The following is a 13,802-nucleotide window of genomic DNA, read 5'->3' as shown; positions in this document are numbered from 1 at the left end:
CATATGGAAAAGACAAGGACAAAGCATAACCAAGATACTTCCTGAAGATTATGAATAAGGAAGTATTGGTGCCATTAGACTCTGGTGATCAAGGTGAAGTGTTGCTGAAATCGGGTGGACAAACAGAGCAGGGCGGAGAGCCTAGACAGAGACCCCTTCACGAAAGGAGACCTGGGGTAGAACAGAGACTGCTTCACGGATCTGTGAGGAAATGATCTATTACTCAAAAAATGACACCAGGACGAGCGGTTTAGCCACATGGAAAAAAGCCCATGAAATTCTAGATGAAATAAATATGTTAATGTGAAAAGCAAAAGTTTAAATCTTTTGGAAGAAAGTATTGGGAAAAAATACAACATCAGGGTGGAAGAGCATTGATTAAGACCATTTTGGTCTTATTGTAAATAAGACAAGTATGGCACATATTGTCAATAAGACAAGTTGACATATTTGATTACATTAAGAGAGAAATTTTGGCATTTCAGAGGGTTCTATGGAAATAGGAAAAGTTAAGCTGGGAGAAGATAATTGTGGTGTATAGAAATAATAAAGAATTAGCACACAACATATACAAAGAATTTCTACAAATCAAGAGAAATAAGACATGCAACCAATAGGAAAATGGACAGACTTCTCAAAAGAGGCAAAATAAACAGAAATGCCCCCAAATAGATGAAAAGATACTTAGAACCAAGAAAAGTAGAGTATAGAAATGATATGATATTATTAACATCTGTCAGGTTAGCCAAAATTAAAAATCCAGGAAGGAGTGAGTGTTGATGAGGATGTGGTGAAGCGGGCACTTCACTACTTGTGTGGATGTAATTCGGTGCAGCGACTTTACAGATTATTTAGCATGGGTATTACTGTGATTCTTTTTTTTTTTTTTTAAATTTTTTTTTATAGAGGCATGTTTTTATTTATTTATTAATTTGTTTGTTTGTTTATACATACACTGGGCACAGTGAGAAGCGCGGGAGGGTGAGAGAATTCACCAGAGCCAGAGCGGGGAGCAGAGCAGGCAGAAGGACCGAAGCACACTGCTGAGGGGAGCAGCGGGCGGTACTGTGATTCTTTATCATTGTTTTATCATGGAGGGATGCCTTTCATTCTTGTAGTTTCCATGACCACAAACACATTTGATGACCTATATATCTCTCTTTTTTTTTTAAGATTTATTGATTGATTTATACATACATACATACAAGCACTGGGTACAGTCAGAAGCGCGGGAGGGTGAGAGAATTCACCAGAGCCAGAGCGGGGAGCAGAGCAGGCTGAGGGACCGAAGTACACTGCTGAGGGGAGCAGCGGGCGGCAGGAGAGGTCTGCGCGCCCTGTGGGACCCTCCTCCGGTGGCCGGGTTGCAGCCGGGGATCGAATCGGCGCTGCAGAGGCTGCGGGCAGCTTCGCAACCCGGCGCTCAACCGCTGTGCCACCGGGGAGGCCCGACCTATATATCTCTTGACTCCTGACTTATTGCTGCTGATCTCTTACATTCTCCTTACTATGTCTCATTAGTTTATCAAATTGGGAATATGGGTGGTGGATTAAGCGCCAGCCTCTATCTTTTCCTCATTCACCACATTTAAGGGAAAACAAGTCTTAGTGTTTAATGACTCAAAATCTTTCATATACAACCCTTCTAAATCCTCTCCCTCCCGCTAATCTGTTTCCCTGATGTCCTATTGTTCTCCATTGCCTGCAGAATGCTTCCGTAACGTGTCCAAGTCCCTTTGGAGTCTGGCCCCCAATTTATCTGTCTTTCTTCCTCATGTGGGGTCCATCCCAAGCACACTCTGCATTTTCACATCTGTGTTTGCATGTGCTGTTCCTTTCTTCTGGAATAACTTTTTCCTCCTCTCTCTCTGCACCTCCTTAGTCTGCTTTGGAACTGTCAACTTCCCTTCTTAGCCATTAAGTCTCAGATTAAACTTTTTTCACCTCTGAAGCCCATGGAGGCATCTTGTTTAACCATGAGAATAAGCATCAGTGTCACCCATATGTGAATTTTAAACCTGCAGCTCCCATGACATAATGGCTGAATGATCTTGCTGAATCCTTAAAGTTCACTGATAAACCTCACAAACTTACCAGGTATGATCACATGTGACAAATGATAGAAGAAGTGAATGAGATAAAATACCAGTCCTGGGCACCTGTTAGATATTTAGTCAATGACTAAATATCAATGTAAATGATAAGAGTGAAATTATTAATATTGGCATTCTAGGTCTTCTCATGCAGAGTTTAATACTCCATCTAATAGGTCCTATATAGATCTATGTACCCCATCTAGGTTGATATATGACACTATTCCTTTCAAGATTGTGAGCTCCTTTAAAACAGTGGCATCTTTGTTATGAATTAATTTAAGTATGCTGAACCTTGTTACTGAGAGGATTTGAAGGATTTTGCAAAAGAGATATAAAACAATGGAATACAATGTACAGTTATATTAATTATGACTTAGTTATATGAATTAGGTTTTATAACTATAAGTAGGAAAATAAAACCAGAGTAATTAGTTAATAAAAATGTGTGCCATTCCCAACATAGGTAGCAGGATAGAAAATACCTGTGCGCATCCTAGTAGCCAAGGCAAAGAGGGAAATAAAATTTACAGCCCGTACAAATGAAAAGCCAATCACTGAGATAAGCACAGCATTTTCTGGAGTTGAGCCTCGTGAGATGTTTCTTGTCAAAATGTGGCACTGCCATGTACCGAGAAGTCACACTACTCTTGCTGTGTGTCCGGGACCAAAATCACCTGCGAGCTTGCTAGACATGTGGGTTCTCAGGCCATGCCCAAACCTACTCACGTCAAATCCATATTTTAACAACACCCTCAGATAACCTACATGCATGTGGCAGCTGGAGAAGTGCTGCTGTCCAGGAAGGTGATCTCCATAAGGTCCCTCCATATACCTGAGAGTCTTGAGTGATGGTTTCTTCACTTTTACATTTTGCATTCCTAGTATATAGAAAAGTACTGTAGAAAATATACTCCTGCTCCTGCATACTTTTCATATTGTCCTAAATATATTTTGTACCACTCTTTGGATGAAGAAATAGTATATTACAGATAAAAAGTCATACCTCTTCTTCCTGTCCCTTTCTCCTTGGAGGTGATGGCCCTTGTGAGATTGGCAAGCATCATTCCCACACAGGCTTATGGAGTTTGCCACATAACGGTGTGTCCCCAGAATATCATTTTTAAGGAACTACTTCCTTGGAAGGTCCTCAGTGGAAATCAGGACAGAAGATGAGAACTTAATTCAGTAAGAACAGTTCATACGAAAATACAGAATCTGTGAGGGACATTCTTTCTGATTAATTCAAGAAAAGAATTTAGGTTTTAGAACTCTAAGAATGGGTAGAAAAAGGAAAAAGAATGGTTGGGAAGCACATTGTTTTGGTAATATCCTGGGAGAAGAATTGGACAATTGGGTATTTAGTGGCTGCAGAATTGGATTAAAATGAGCAAAAATACTGGTGAGTCAGTATTAAACTTCAGTCCTTTTTTTCTTTCTTTTTAAGGGAAGAAATGTTTACCGATGTCCATGTCCCTGTGCCTTTAGATGCCTCACCACCTGAGAGAGGGAGACAGAGAGGCAAGCACCAGGTCTGAGAGGCCACGGAACTGGGAGGTAAGTTTCTGACTAAAAATACTATCTTGTGATCGGAGAAAAAAAAGATGTGGTAGATGCACACAGTGGAACACTACTCAGCCATAAAGTGAATCTGTGACAATATGGATGGGTCAAGAGAGTATTATGGGAAGGGAAATAAGTCAGAAGGAGAAGTGCCTATACCAGATGGTTACGCTCATATGTAGACTGTAAAGAAACAAAGCAAAGGAACAGCTAAAGCCAAACTAAAACAGATCCTTGGATTCTGACTGCAGAACTGAGGCTACCAGAGGCAGAAGGAGGGTGGAATAAAGGGTAGAGAGGACCCGTGTGGACTCTCGTCCGGTGTTATTGGTACTTTGGTGTTGGGTGTGGTGTCGTTACATAAAGAGGTGGTTACCTGTACTCCTAAAATAAACACACATACACGTAACCTGCATTAAAACACTGTAATGCTGTATATCTTCTCTGTCTCTATCATTTTCACATGCACATTTCCACGTGTGCACACACATACACATACACACCCACACACATCCTCCTTAAGAGTAAATGGCCAGGGCCTAAGGGAATGGAGCTGGTCTTGGAAGAAGAACGGACTGATGGACAGGAAGGAATCAGGGTCGGGGAGTAGTAGAAGATCCATCCTGTTAACACTCTGCCTATTCTCTTCATCCTCTGGTTTTCCTACCCTGTTTTTCTCCCATTCTCTGGAAAATTCTTCTTCCCTGCCTCTAATTCTGTGATGAATTTATAAGGATCTTCTGGAAGTTGGTAGGTGCCCAAATCATTCTGGAGAAAATACAGTAACTAATAAACATGGAAAACAGGGGCCTCCCCGATGGCCTAGGGGTTGGGGCTCAGCACAACCACCACTATGGCCTGAGTTCGATCCCGGCCAGGGAGCTGACCCACATATGACGCACCACACCTCACCTGATGCTCCCCTTAGCAGTGTGTTTCAGTAGATCCGCCTGTCCTGTTCTCCACTCTGACTCTGGTGGGACATCTTACCCCCCATACCTCAGGCCTGTACCCCAGTTCTTCTGTGCAAATAAACATAGGAAATGTTCAGATTTAATAAGCCAAGAAAAATACCTTGGAAGAGTTTGAAACCTAAAGGGAAGTGTTCAGAATATGTTCAGAATTAGTGCATCTGCATTCTCTAGGTAAATAAGCATAAATTATTCTATTTCTGAGGCCAAGTGTTAAACACCAAATGTTCACTACACTGTATAAAAAAACCGGGTACATTAGCACTTAGTAACAGAAGCTTCTTAACCCGTGTTGTAGTCACTAGTTATAGTCTCTCTTTAGAACCTGGAATGTAGATATCCACTGTAACTGCAGAGGTAGAATTGGTACTACATTGGGTCCAGTGGCATTGCAAAGAGCATCTTGAGAATTGTGATTTACTTATAAAGGTGTGGAGGATCACAAACATGTAAGCATTGACAATTTTATGACTGAGATGCTCTGCATTTATGCATTATGTGTTACCTCTTGCTAATCAAATCTGATTGTTGCAGGCAATCCAGGTGGTGGTGGAGGAGCTGGTGGGGTTGCAGGTGGAGGTGGGGGTGCTGGAGGTGTGGGGTGGAAGTGACACTTGCAGCAGTGATGGAGTTAGAGTTGGTGAAGGTGCTGGTAGAGGAGGTGTGAAGCAGAAGGTCTCAGGTGGAAGAGAGATTAAGTGATCACTAGGAGCCAGCCTCACTGCAACATTTCCAGTTTTTTGGTAACTCTGGCCTGTGTCTCTTCTCTCAACTCTCAGCTACTCACACTCCTAGTAAGAGGTTATCCACACTGTGTCAAGGTGGATGATGGATTGCACAGAGCTGGGAGGTTTATTATTATTAATTATTATTTTGATTTTATTTTTGACACACCTGAATTCCCAAGGTTAAAGATTAGTCTTTCAAGATTTCATTTTATTCTCTAATTTTCCCTGTTTTCAACCATGATTCCACCAAACCTTACCAGAAAAGGGAAACTAAAAACAATAAGGGAAACACAATGCAGAAAATATTTAGGGTTTTCATGCTTTTGCAAATGAAGCCAAATTTCCCACTTAAAATGTATTTATATATTTCTTGGTGAGAGAGTATTATTTCATTGGGCCCCAGTGAAGCTCCTGTCCACTGTTTGGTGGTGTAGTCCTATGTGAGGCTGAAAAGTCCCAACTTGCCCTAAGCTACATTTAGGCTTTAAATCTCTCTTTTAAAGCTCTGTTATTTTCATTAAGCCTCTCCTTTTTAACTCAGGCGGTGTATTTGTGTTTAGAAATGTATAACGTTGGCTATTTTTCCCTCATGCAGATTTTATGCTGGTAAATGTACACTAAAGGGCATTTGTGTAATTACTTGTTTAATCTGGAAGCTCAGTGCACTTGGTATGCTCCACAGCACGGTTCCTGGCTCAGGTATTAATAGTGTTTTTGATGACTTAAGGAGGTTGATATTGATGGCCATGAAAAGAAAGTGAGAATAAAATTAGTACAGTGAGATTTAGGGACAGAGGAGTACATCTTCAACCTTATATAAAGTGCTTCGCAGACAAAGATGGATTTCATGCTTTTACTGGAATAGAATATTTGTGGCCTCCTGCTGTAAATATACTCCTGGCTACTGGCTTCCTGCCTTCAAATAGGCAAGGCTTGATTCTAAATGCCAGTTTTGTAGTTATTCTTATAAGACATGAGACAATCTTCTTTCTTTGTCATTTGCTAATTTTAAAATGAAGGAGTATTTTCTTGCAGCTAATAGTTTTTAAGAAATCATTGCAGATTATATAGCTCTGGGTTTAGAGGGACTAGGTTATATTATTTAAATATAAGAGCATGTATTTTGGTTTTAGAAATCTATAATCAAAATTACTTTCTGCCATTCTGGGATACAAGGGTCACCCAACAAATTCCCGTCGGGGGTATACATACAGAATTTACAAATATTTTGTGGTTCTTCGTCTCCATATGCTCTTTAAAGTATCATAATATTAGCTCCTTTCCCTGAAAGTATGCAATGACAACTTTTGTTGCTGCTCTGTACTCATCACATACTTTGCTTTTGCTTTCAGGTTTCTGGTTGTTTATTTTAAATTCTTACAGAACCATAACGTAGGTTTTCTCCCCGTCTTTTTTTTATAGAGGAGGAAATGAAGTCATTAAGAGCCTTAGCAACTTTCTCTGGATTAGGGGTTTTCAGTGATGGAACAGCAGAGAGTCATTTAATTAGGACACTTCACCTTGGCTGCACACAGGCTTCACAAGATTTTAGTAAGTTAGTTGAAGCAGCAGTCCACTAGTCATTGATTTGAAAGAAAGTTAAACAAGTTTTTGTTAATTATCTAAATACAGTGAAAATGGAGGTGATTAAAGTTTTCTAGAATTTACTAAATTATCTCTATAGCTCAAAAAGGATTTCTCAGCCCCTATTGCTACGGCTCCATTAAAGCTAATCTCATTCTAGTACTAATGGTGGTTACAGTCAGTGAACTTCCCTCTGAGCTAGCACAACGACGGGCATATTCACAGCTTCATTTTTTCTAATCCTCAGTATTAACTATGTGCTCTCTGAGGGCAGGAGCCATATCTATTTTATTCACAACTATGAACCTTGAATTGATATTGGAACACATTATTATTATTTTTAATTATCATTATTTCATAGATAGGAAAACTGAGACGTGGGCAGGTTAAGTAGCTTACCCCATGTCACACCAGGTAAGGGCCAGAGTAGAGACTGAGTGTGCGGTTACCTGACTTAAGACTGCTAGCCCATGCTGGCGTCCACATTCCCTGGGACAAGCCACAAGCCTTTCTTGACCCTGCCTGCTTCTCAGTTCTTGCTTCCATGTTCTGTTCATGACTTTGTAAATGCTGTGCTCTATGTGGAGTTTTCTTTTTCCTTCTGTGCCTTTGAAACATTGCTAATGCATTACTGTGTACATAAAGACTTGTCTAACTCCTACCTGTATCTCCATCCCAGACAGAGCTAATCAAATCCTTCCTTGTGCTACTTCTGAATTGAATCTGTGATAGCATATTATGATTTTTATTCCTGTTCTGACTTCCTGCGATGCAATGAGTGACTCCAGGTCAGGGATCTTGCTTTATTTCTTTAGTTCTGCAGGGCCTCAGTGAGGATCTGTATATTATGTGTTTTATAAATTTGGAACGAGTGAATAAAGGTGCATAGCCTACTTTGAAATATCCTGGGTCTCAAGTGAGCATTTGGCAAGTGATAGACTGCAATCAGTTCCTGGTTGACTGCTCTGATGGACCTTTGCCGGGATAGCCATTCCATTTTGGTAATTAAAGATGGATCTCTCTGTTTATTGTGCTTTTTTCAGTCAGTTCACTCTGCTGTGAAATTCGGAGAGCCTGGCCTGAGAACTCACCCAGTCAGAGACCAGTTCCCATTCCTCTTATCAGGGTGGCTGGAATATTCCAAGCAGCAAAAGCAGCTCTGGAGGGTCACCTGAGACTGAGCAAGGAAGTTCCTATATGACTTCATCCACATCTTCTTGATCAGAGTGAGCCATGTCCAACATGGAAGTGGGCTGCGCACAGAACGCATGCTTTGGTGGGGGACTGCCTCCCTTACTTTGAGAGAAACATAGAGTTTGGGTGCTTAGACAAAGCTCGCTTGGGTATTTAGGGGTGAGTATATTCAAATGCATTTACAGGCTAAGGAAAGTGGAACATGGTAAAGAAATTACAAAAGAGAAAAATTGGTGGGGCGCATTTCAAGAGGACCCGAGAAGGCACATAAGGGGGTGCATCCGCCAGCCCTACTGTCCCAGCCTCATACCAGTAGCGACCACCATTATCCGCAGGCTCAGACCCTCCCAATTCTGGAGCCAATGAGAAGTCAACTTGGTGAACTAACATTGGCTTCCTGATTCCCCAATTATGAGCAAATTAGATACAAAACGGTTTTGTAGAAGAAGGCAGCACATAATGAGGAGAAAGGCTGTGTGTAAAGAACGTGGCCTTGTGGTTAGTTTCAATTTTTTTTTAAGATTTATTTATTTATGCAAGAACTGGGGTATAGTCAGAGGTGCAGGTGGGTGAGAGAGAATTCACCAGAGACAGAGTGGGGAGCAGAACAGGCAGATGGACTGACGACACTGCTGAGGGGAGCAGCAGGTGAGGCAGGAGAGGTCTGCCGCGCCATGTGGGTATCTCCCTGGCTCGCCAGAATCAAACCTGCACTACAGAGGCTGCAGACAGCTTCACAGTGCTGCACTCAACCCTTTGCGTCACCAGGGAGGCCCAGTTTCTGTTTTTTCTTAACCTGCCTTGATGACTGGTCAGTTGGCCCTGCTATTTCATCTGCCCGGTGTCTATTTCCCCTGCTTGTAACCTCTTCATTTTGTGAATCCTACCCTAGGGCTTAGAAAGGTAAGCTAAGTATTTGTGTGAATTAAATCTGGTTTCTTTCCACTTTGTCTTACTACCAGATGTGGTGCAGCCAGGAGATACACATCTGAGCAAATTCCCCGAGGTGGTGCTCGCGCCTGCTTATATGAAGGCCGTCTGGGCTGGGCCCTTCCTGGGGTTACTGCTTACACTGCTCCTCATACCTTTGTGTTTTAATCACTAAAGTAGTTGTCACTGGGACAGCCCCATCCCGCAGCCAGTCCCTGGGTGGGAGAAGTTGATAGCGATGTTGTGGTACATCTGCCTGGAGTTTGCTGAGCTGTCTGCAGCTTCATATTAGGTGATATCCGCGCTCTCTCTGGGGCACTGGGGAGTTGGAGCTAGTGGGGCAGCCTTTCTATTATTTACTTTGTCTTAGTCTCCAACTAGATCTATTTTGGCTCGTTCATTACTTGCTCAGTCTAGCTCAGATGGGCAGTCATCAGAATGTCCTGAGTCTATTCAATCACTTTCAGCTTTAGAATGGAATGTGGTACTTCCTCTGAGGAATGAGAGTGAGACATTAGAGCCATGATAATAAAGAGAATATATTAGTTCTTCAACTTGTTCCAGCTGAGCTCTACATATTTGTGTGTCTATGGTCATTCTTTGCTCTTTCTGTTCCTGAAAGTGGTAGAAGTGACACTGTCTGCTCCTTCCCAAGCTAAACTCCCTTCTAAGCCCCCTCCCTCTGGGCCCTTCACCCCATTTCTTCCACTTTCTAAGTGACTTTGGTTTATTGATTATCTGCATTTCCTGGCTCACCAACTTCTTGGCTCTGTCCCTCAGATGCGTGCCAGGCTCATCTTTTCAGTACCCAACACTGGCCCCTAACTCCTGCCTCACTCTCTCTTCCCTTTAATGCTCCAAACTAATGAAAGCCCTGTCTACTCTGTCATCTCCCTTACTCATTGCCCGCTCTTCCCCACAATTTAGTGTAATTTAATTTGGGGCCATCACACCACTAAAACTGCTTTACCGTCACTAATATCTCTTTATGCTGGATTCAGTAGACACTTTTCAGTCTTCATCCTGTTTGCTCTCCTGGCAGTGTCGGGCACCATTGACCACTTCATCTGTCCCGGAGCACGTCCTTCTTGTTGAAGCATCAGCCATAGTGCCTCCACATCTGCCCCCTGCCCTTTGTTCTGGCCGCCATAATCATAGCTCCATTCTTCGAGGGACACAGACTCTCTCTCTCATCTGAGTCTTCTCATTTTCACATCCATCAGTCTGGGGCTGGTTCTGCCCTCTATCCCCCCTTCCAATTTACTTTCTTGCTTGCTTCAATTCTGTATACTACTCTTCCCATTCACACCCACAGAACTCGCTATGTGGTATTTTTTTTCACTGTACTTTAATTTGCCTGTTAGTTTATATTCTGCACTAGGGTATAAACTACCTAAGGCTAAGGATTGTTTTAATGACTTGTCTCCAGTGCATAGTAGCCTGCATAGTGCCTGGCAGAGGGCCGGAGAGGCACATAAGCCTTTCATGTTGGATAGAGGACTTGAAATGCACATGCACAGTCCACACAGCATTCCTGTGGGAATTCTGATTGATATGTGCTAGCATTTCTTCTTTAGAGCATAGTTTTTAATTTGAAAGATAAGCTTGCATAGAAAAAGAACAACAAAAAAACCCTAAAGCCAGTAGAAGAAAGGAAATAATAAAAATCAAAGCAGAAATAAATGAAATGGAAATTGAAAAAGCAATCCGAAAGATCAATGAAACCAAAAGTTGGTTCTTTGAAAAAACAAACAAAATAGACAAACCTCTAGCCAGGCTTACAAAGAAAAAACCGGAGAAAACAAATACAAATAGGATTATGAATGAAAGAGGAGAAATCGCAACAGAGTCAGTAGAAATCAAAAGAATAATCAGAGATTACTATGAACACTTATATGCAAACCAATTCAACAACCTAGAAGAGATGGGCAAACTCCTAGAATGATATAATCATCCAAAGCTGGACAAAAAGGAAAATAGAACACCTAAACAGACCAATTACAAGCAGTGAAATAGTGAAATTAAGGCAGTAATCAAAACATCACCCCCCCAAAAAAAAAGCCCAGGCTCAGATGGCTTCACAAATGAATTCTACCAAGCTTTCATCAGTGAATTAATGCCTATCCTACACAAACTCTTTTAAAAAATTGAAAAAGAAGGTATACTACCAAATATGTTCTGCAAAACCAACATTACACTAATAACAAAACCAAACAAAGACAGCACAAAAGAAGAAAATTACAGACCAGTCTCCCTAATGAACACTGATGCAAAAATCCTCAACAAAATCCTTGCCAACAGAATCCAACAGTGCATCAAGGGGATGGTAGTACACTACCATCAAGTGGGATTCATTCCAGGGGCACAAGGATGGTTCAACATACGAAAATTGATCAGTGTAATCCAGCACATCAACAAAAAGAAAAATAAAAACCATATGATCATGTCAATAAATGCTGAGAAAGCGTCCGACAAAGTCCAACATCCATTTATGATGAAGGCCCTTGAAATTCTTGGGATACAAGGAACATACCTTAACATGATAAAAGTCATATACGACAAACCCACTGCCAATATTATTCTCAATGGTGAAAAGTTGAAGGCCTTTCCTTTAAGATCAGGAACAAGACAAGGATGTCCGCTCTCACCACTGCTCTTCAATATAATACTGGAGGTCCTAGCCAGGGCAATAAGACAAGAGAAAGACATACAAGGGATCCAAATAGGGAAAGAAGAAGTAAAACTATCACTATTTGCAGATGATATGATAATATATGTAGAGAACCCTAAAAACTCCACAGAAAAATTATTCGAAATAATCAACCAGTAAAGTAGCAGGATACAAAATCACACAAAATCAGTAGCCTTCTTATACAAAAACAATCAATCTGAGGAGAAGAAATCAAGGAAACCATCCTTTTATAATTGAAACAAAAAAAAATCAAATGCTTGGGAATAAACTTAACAAAAGAGGTGAAAGACCTATACAAAGAAAATTATAAAACACTGTTAAAAGAAATAGAAGAAGACATAAAGAAATGGAAAGACATCCCCTGCTCATGGATTAGAGAATTAACATTATTAAAATGTCCATCCTGGGCCTCCCTGGTGGCTCAGGCGGTTGGGCTCAGTGCTGTGAAGCTGTCCTCAGCCTCTACAGTGCTGGTTTGATACCCGGTGGCCACAGGGATACCCGCATGGAGTAGCAGACCTCTCCTGTCTCGCCCACTGCTCCCCTCAGCAGTGTATTTCGGTTAGTCTGCCTGTTTTGTTCCCCACTTTGTCTCTGGTGAATCCTCACCCTCCATACCTCTGGTCTGTACCCTGGTTTTTGTATAAAAATAAATAAATCTTAAAAAAAAAAAAGTCCATCCCACCAAAAGCAATATACAGATTCAGGGCTATTCCAATAAAAATCTCAATGCATTCTTCAAAGAAATAGAACAAATACTGATGAGATTTGTATGGAACCACAAAAAAAAAAAAAAAAAAAACATGAATAGCTAAACCCCTACTGATGGAAACAAAGGAGAAAGGAGATATCACATTTCCAAACTTCAAGCTATACTACAAAGCCATAATAATTAAAACAGTTTGGTATTGGAACAAAAACAGACCAATGAACCAAATAGAGAGCCCAGAAATAAAGCCACACTTACATGGACAACTGATTTTTGACAGAGGAGTAAAGAATATGCAATGGAACACAGACAGTTTGTTCAATAAATGGTGCTGGGAAAACTGGACCACCACAGGAAAAAAAATGAAACTAGACCACTAACTCTCACTGTGCACAAAAATCAACTCAAAATGGATAAGAGAACTGGATATAAGACTTGAAACCATAAAATATATAGAAGAAAATATAGGTAAAACACCCCAAGACATACATTGCAATAACATATTTAAAGACTCATCACCCAAAGCAAAGATAGTCAAGGAAAAGGTAAACACTTGGGATTACATCAAACTGAAAAACTTCTGTACAGCAAAAGAGACATTGACCAAAACAGAGACACCCCCACTGATTGGGAAAAAAATCTTTGCACTCCAGTCAACTGATAAGGGACTGATCACAAAGATATACAAAGAACTCACAGTACTCAACAAAAACAAAATAAACATTCCAGTCAAGAAATGGGCAGAACTTAAAAGACATTTCTCCAAAGAGGAAATGCAAATGGCCAACAGGCATATGAAAAAATGTTCAGCATCCCTTATCAGGGAAATGGAAATCAAAACCACATTGAGATACCACCTTATACCAGTGAGAATGGCACATATCAAAAAAACAAGCAACAACAAATGTTGGTGAGGATGTGGTGAAAAAGGAACTCTCCTACATTGCTAGTGGGAGGGCAAACTGGTCCAGCCACAATGGAAAGCTGTCTGGAGGTTCCTCAGCCTACTAAAAATGGAGCTACCATATGACCTGGCAGTTCCACTCCTAGGGATCTACCCAAAGGACACAAAAACATTGATTCGGAAAACCACCTGTACCCCTATGTTAATTGCAGCACTATTTTTGCAATAGGTAAAACCTGGAAACTACCTAAATGCCCAAAAATAGATGACTGGATCAAGAAGATGTGGCATATATACACAATGGAATATTATTCATCAATCAAAAAAGATAAAATCATGCAATTTACAGCAGTGTGGATGGGGCTAGAAGGAATTATGCTCAATGAAATAAGCCAGAAGGAAAAAAGAAAAATACCAGATGGTTTCACTTACAG

The 13,802-nt window shown here is 40.9% G+C and overlaps 1 long non-coding RNA gene across 5 annotated transcripts in view; it reads left to right on the top strand.

Moving 5' to 3' along the window:
* LOC119243621 (uncharacterized) overlaps positions 1-13,802 on the top strand; it is a 353,580-nt gene that overhangs the window by 242,496 nt on the left and 97,282 nt on the right. For all 5 annotated transcript variants that reach the window (XR_008551547.1, XR_008551544.1, XR_008551546.1 and 2 more), the window contains exon 4: positions 3,541-3,650. This is a non-coding gene — a long non-coding RNA (uncharacterized LOC119243621). The remainder of the gene's footprint in view (positions 1-3,540; positions 3,651-13,802) is intronic.

This window comes from Talpa occidentalis, unplaced genomic scaffold (assembly GCF_014898055.3).
Source record: "Talpa occidentalis isolate TD23 unplaced genomic scaffold, MPIMG_talOcc4v2.1 talOcc4.13, whole genome shotgun sequence".
Lineage (NCBI taxonomy): Eukaryota > Metazoa > Chordata > Mammalia > Eulipotyphla > Talpidae > Talpa > Talpa occidentalis.
Note: the sequence above shows the minus strand (reverse complement) of the source record. Positions and strands in the feature narration are given on the sequence as shown.